Here is a 6,632-nt window from a genome sequence, read left to right as displayed (position 1 = left end):
AACAGTCACCAGACTTAAGAAGGGTTTTTCCAGTAGCAAGAGCTTTTCTGAAGACTTCAGTACATGCTGAATTCCATACATCATAAGATTTCTTCAAGAACTATCTGCACAAGTATTAAAAATACAATATCCAAAGCCAGTCTCATGTTCCAGTTTATTTTCTAACTGAGGGCCTTCAGAGGCTCATTGTTTCTGCATGTGCTTTTATGGAAGTATTTGGAATTGTATGCTTGTAAGCAGGCTTGGATGGCTTTCGGTGCTATTACTGTCCTGTTCTGAGGCTATTACAGTGGCCAGAGAACAAACAAGATAGTCTGTTACATATATGGACCAGGCCCATCCCCAGATCCCCATACAGAAGTTTTAACAAACCACTCATGTTTGGTTTAAATCAAAACTGAGTTCACATGGCCTCTGATTAGACTGACAGGTAGGAGGAATTGAAGGAAGAAATCAAAATAGGGTCTAACCCCACCCAAATATTGCGGCTTAGAATCCTCTAGTTCTTATTGCCATCTCCAGAAGTTATAATAATGTCCAGGTGAGTAATCCGTTTCAATTCTTCTTTATCTGCACAGCATATCTAAATTCTACATCATCTTGATGACACCTCTGGATGACAGCAACATAAACTCCCTTGAACAGCTCATGCCTGACATCTTCTAGCAGATTTGCTAATTAGCAAGGGGCAAGGCTATTTGCCATGCAGGGTTTATTTCATTATTGACATGTTATCCGCTTGCCATGGTGAAGCGTCTTTCAGAACTGCAATTAAAATACATGAGTTGGCTTACCCTTCTTTCTCTTTCCTAGAAGAATTATCCTGCTGTCTAGTGTTTTTCTGCTGCTTATACATGCCACTCACAGTTCTTGCAGAAGGGAAGACCAAATCCATCCAGAAACAAAACAAATCCATATTGCATTCTGGCAGCATGGATTTATTCCATCAAATAGTTATTTCTATGTCAACACTCAAGCCCACATGAGACCCTACTTCAGTCTGAGTTGTCTGGGGTATCTTGGTATATTTGAAGTTTCTGATCATCGAGATTAAGCTTTTCACTAGAGATTTGAGTGCCCATAATGTGCAGGGAAGCATGAAGCAGTCGCTCTTTGGATTAGAGAGTCTGGGACTTTGAGGACTTCATTTTCACCTTAGCATAAATTAAGGGCTACATGTTTTAGCTACACTTTGTGATTAGAAATATATTGCAGCTGAAAAGATAGGATTACTATAATGGACTGTATTATAGTACCTGTCCTGTCTTCAGTGTTAACAGGTTCTTCCAGAAAGGTAGACATTGCCGTCTCTAGCAGAGATCAAGGACTATGCATCTCCTGAAGTTATTTCTGAAGAAATTACATGCTCTGAGACTCCAGAACACTCAAAACAGTGTAGTGCTTCCTATTTTGATAAGGAGAAAAGCTCCAGTTGCACAAATAACCTTTGAAAAATGGTCCAATAATGAGTTAGCCTGGATTTACTCCCATATACTGCATTTGACCTCAGTTTGTAGGTAGAGGACAGAAAGATAACTAAATCACTTAACAGCATCCAGATACACAACACTACTTGAGATAACATCACAACAGAATGCTTCCTGTTTGCCTCAACGAAATTAATTCATAGCTTACCTAATAAGCTAGGAAACAGGCCTGTCAAGACTCATCCGTTAGACTGCTGACTGAAGAGTTTCTGTTACTCCACATATCATTAACCTAAGTATATAAAGCCCTTCCTTGGGGGAAGAAGCATTTGTTTGCCGAGAAGTAGCAGAAACAGCAAGAAAAGATCAATTTTACACTTCAAGATTTATAAATGAATTAAAGAAATCCTTCCTGAAGGCCATGTCAAATAAAGACATCAACTGTAAGTCAGTTGAAGCAAGCCATGAACTAAAAATAGTCAACTTTATGAATTGGTATATTTTTCTGCATGTTCAACTGTTACTGCAGGTTCCAAATATGACATACACTTTCATGAGGGGGAAAAAAAAAAAAAGACTGCAGTTCCATTCACCATTTTGAGCAATACTGCAGCAGCCTATTTTATGTATAATATATATTTTATTGGCTAATGAAAGGTCTGGTCCTTCAAGTCTCAAGTGAGAAAAATACTATTGATGCTTGCATTTTGCACAGTATGTGCCTCAAGCCAAGTACCTAATTCTACAACCAGTGCCCAAGCTAGGGCAAATCAGTGTTCAAACATACAAAACATCTACACCTGGCTTCATCTGAGTTCCTTTGCTGATCCATGAAGGTCGGTACCCAAACATGGATAGGTTGCTAGTGTTAATTTACTACCTTTTTCTTAGACTGGGGCCTCGTTTGAGAACCAAAACCAGCATCTACACATGAACATTTTGCTTGACTCACCATATGCAAACTGAGAAACACCTCATCCATCCTTAGCATCAGTATGATCAGGAAAATAAACTGATGGATGATCCAGAAATAAAAAAAACATCATTTATCAGCTTGCCTCAAGCCTGGGATTTTTTTGCTTTTTCCATAGCTAATAATCTGTCCTGACAAGAAGCTTTTGATCAACTGCTTAGACAAAAGAAAGCCCTAATTTGCACTGCCAGCAGTAAAGCTGTCTGTTCTGGAGGGCCCACACTTCTGAACTCTCCTGTATGATGTCCTTGCTGAGATGGTGGTAAAGGAAGGGCTGGCTTCTGAAATCCCCCTAGCTTGCCTTGCTAAAGAGCCATATCCATCAGCTGTGATCACAGTTGTGGCTTTTTACTTTGAACTAGAGTGTTAAGCACATTTAAAGACTGAAATCAATGCAAGTTATCCTGCTAGCACAAAATAAGGCAAGTTACTTTTAAGCAACCTCCCCTAGAAAAATAGTGTGCCTAAACAGAGCAGGTGGGAGAATAATTTGGATCCTGTAAACAAAATACAGTTTGCTATCAGATCCTCAACTGATACCATCTCAGACCACCCTGCCAAGCTGAAGTGCAGAAGAGAACTGTCATTGCAGCAAGGCAATCCTTGAGCTCTTGGCTTCCAGAAAAAAACCCCACCTTTCCCCCCCCAAAAAGAACTTGAAACAGATTTATGAAACAGACTCCTGAAGATTATCGTAAACTGAAGAAATGGAATAAATCTCTGGATAGACAGGTTGCTTGTGTGTGCCAAGCATCTGTTTAGGGATCATTTATTTTTAGACGACTGCTAGTCTCAGGCAGGACCCATTTTAGATCACACTGTGAATAACCACCCCTTATCTCCCATGGCTACTTTTTAATATCTCTCCAGGATATTGAGCAGGAAGCCATGCCAATCGCTTCTGCAAGAAGTTACTGTAAGAAGATTCAGAGCAGGTAAAAAGAAAGCATTATCAGATAAATGGAAGCAGTTTTATTCAACCTTCAGGATGTCTCACCTGAGGTGAGCACCAGGGGCTAAGAACATAAGGCATCTTCACAAAGGTGTCAGCAGTCTTAAGCTTCACAGCTGCTCTGTCAGGGCAGTAGCAAGCCAAAGCTCTAGGAAAGTTTGGATTCAGTCTCAAATCCAGTGACTTTGCGCTTACTCGGATCTTGCTTTGTCACCCCTCATTTACTGAAGCCTGATCAGACACTACTGTGATTACATTAGCACATTTTCAGAGGCTTACAGCTCCCACCACTGGGGCACAGCAAGTCTCCATTTGCAGGCTGAGAGCCCACAGCAACACAAATGAGTTAAAGCCAACCTCCTTCTCAACAAGCTGCACCATGCACACATGGAAGTCACCGTCTCTCAGCCAAAAGGGCAGAAGCTCATTAAAATATGCTAACAAGGTCTTCTTTCTTCACCTTTAATCTAGGAAGGAAGTTGCTTCTGTTTTCTCAGTTTCCCTTAGAGTCAGTCACTCCTGCCTGGGAAAGTATTTGATTGATTGTTGTATCTTTCTTCCACCATCTTTTAATTTCCTTAATGTTTGATTTCTGTCTTGGTAAAGAGAGAAAAAGCCAAGTTAAAACAGACAGCAAGCATTTCCCCAGTGACCTGTGAAAGAAAGCTTAATTAACACTTGGAAATCCCTCACATATCTCAAAATCACTCAGCACTTGTGAATAGGCTGCTGCTCACAGCTGCCTTAAACACAGGCTTGTGAGTTGATTGTTACAGCTGAAATTAGTATTAATGTGTCTGTTAATAACAGCATCCCAATATCCCTTGTAACCAAGCTAGCATTGTCAGCACATTTACTAGGGCTGAACACAGAAGCAGAGCAAGTGCCAGGAAAGCAAAATAAAGGCAGAAGTCTCTGGGTCCTGCTGTGACATCAGAAGTGGTATTGATCAATTTTTTGGCCTTTAAGAAGCCCCTACCTCCAGCATCTAGCAGGGTGAGTTATTCCTCAAGATCATAAGCCCATAGCTCCATTATCCTCTGTTCTCCTGCTACAAAAATCAGAGATGACCATTAGCCACCACCTAGGCACTGCTGAAGTGGTGGCTGCCGCTTGTTTCCAAGCTTTTCCCTTGATGACTACCCACATGTATGTTATGAATGTCACCAAGCTAGAGATTAGGCTAAACATTTCAAACTAGACTTCAAAATTTACACTATAAAAGTTACCCACAGATTACCCAGACACTAGCTCACCCAAACACCCCAAGGCACAAAGGCAGCTCCTTCCTTGCCAGCAACACCCTCAGGGATGCTTCACAATTAGCTGCCTCCTATATTGTGTGGCACTGCCTGAAAAACCAGGCTGCTTTAAGGCATTATAGCTACTCTCAGGCAACAAACACAGAGAATCACCTTAGAAAATTTTGACCACACTTACTGATTGTGCAGCATCCCCCAAAAAACCCAGAGCTCCTGAGACCACAGAAAGAAATGAGCTCCTGGCCATGCAGGGGGATTAAATACCCTGAGAGCAAGGTGTGGCTGAGCGAGATTGGCCGGGAGGGAGAGCACTGGGGAGGTAAGGTTGGGCAAGAATAAATGCAGGCGGTAATGTAGGATGTAGTATCTGTCCTGGCACTGGGTTGGGGCTAAACACCCAGATGATAAAAATTGGTATAGTTGGTTTGAAGATGGGATTGCAGTTTTTATACTGAAAGGATTATGAAAAGTAAACCATAAAGAATATCAAGCACTTCATATGAACACTTTTAAATTGCTTTAAAATACAAATGTCCTTTATATGTCTTAAGAGTCAAAATTTGAATTTTTATCCTGGAGCAGGTTTTTTGTCAAGGTCAGAAGTTCATTTATGATCTGAACCTCCTCAGAAGTGCGCTTTGTTCTCTTCTCCCTCTGTAATCACTTTTGTTAAAGCTTTCATGGCTCAGTCAAAACACATTGTATTTTAAGCCAGACCAAACAAGGGAGGAGATAGAAAAAGCTACATTCAGGAAGTGGCATTCATACAAATAAATAAACAGAGAAGACTGCAGCTGACTTTCTGTTTTATTTCCTTTTGATTAGTTTAGAAAACAAAATAAATGCAGTATGTACAAAGCAATACAGGCTTTGTAAACCTCTTTTCATTCTGATGGTGTAGTAAAGGGTGTCACATTTTCCTTTATTATACTGCTTCTTCCTGGACTTAAAACTTGGATACAATAAACAAATCCACTCGGAACTGAAAGCTGAATCTTGGCAGACAGAAAAGATCAGTTTAATATTAAAATAAAGGATTTTGGCTTGCTGGATAAAGAGCAGTGCGGACAGAATAGGAATGAACGTGTCTTTAGCTTGACTTGCATTTCCACAGTCCTGAAACGAAATGTTTTCAAAGTTGCATTTTCCAGATGATTAGTATAGTTAATTCATCATGGGGTAGATATCCAGGGCTTCTCCATAGAATTAGGAAGAATCTGAGTCTTTAAAGACACTGAAATTCAACTGAAAGTCACCTGGAATAATAAATGAAGTGCAAGGAGCACTTGAGGCTTTCTGGCAAACTTCACGTTACTGTTCAGGGGGTGACTGATCTGGCCTTACACTGGCCCAATAGTAAGTTAAAAGCCCACCAAGGACTAGATTTGGGCTTTTGGTCTCGAACAGCCGAGAAAGTGCATCTGCATACGCAGCCCCCGACTCTCTGCATCTCTTCTGCTTTTCACGTCCTGTTCATTTCTCCTTTTCATCTCCAGGGAAAGGTTATGAGCCTCATCCCCCCGTCAGTGACGATTTTGCTATGGCCCCAAATTGTCAGGGATAAATGCATTTCTTAGAAAGTCCCTGGGCTCTTGTTCCAGCTTTCCAGTTGAATTTGTGTGGATTGAAATCAGGTTCTTCAGATTATTCTAATTTCTGGTCTTTCTCCTTCTGTGACTTGCAGATTTGTCCATCATAAAAATGGCAGTGGGGCGATGAATGGTATTAATAGAAGCAAATGGTTTTACAAGCTTCAAAAAGTGCGATAAATCTAATCCTTAGAGCTAAATTTTCATAGCAGTCAGAGTGCAGTTACAGCGGGGAAAGCGACTGTAAAAATGAACCCTTTTTCCCCAATAGGTTTGCTCATGGAGGATAAAATTAACACCTCCAGAGGACCACCTCTCAACAGAGAGCTTGAGTGAGGTTTTGTAATATGCGGTCCTTAAATTGCAGCCGGACTCCTGATCACCCCCCATTTGATGGCCCCTGTTGTTACTGGGCTCACGTTGTGTTTG

Source organism: Aptenodytes forsteri, unplaced genomic scaffold (assembly GCF_000699145.1).
Source record: "Aptenodytes forsteri isolate BGI_AS27 unplaced genomic scaffold, ASM69914v1 Scaffold158, whole genome shotgun sequence".
Lineage (NCBI taxonomy): Eukaryota > Metazoa > Chordata > Aves > Sphenisciformes > Spheniscidae > Aptenodytes > Aptenodytes forsteri.
This window is presented reverse-complemented; position numbering follows the sequence as displayed.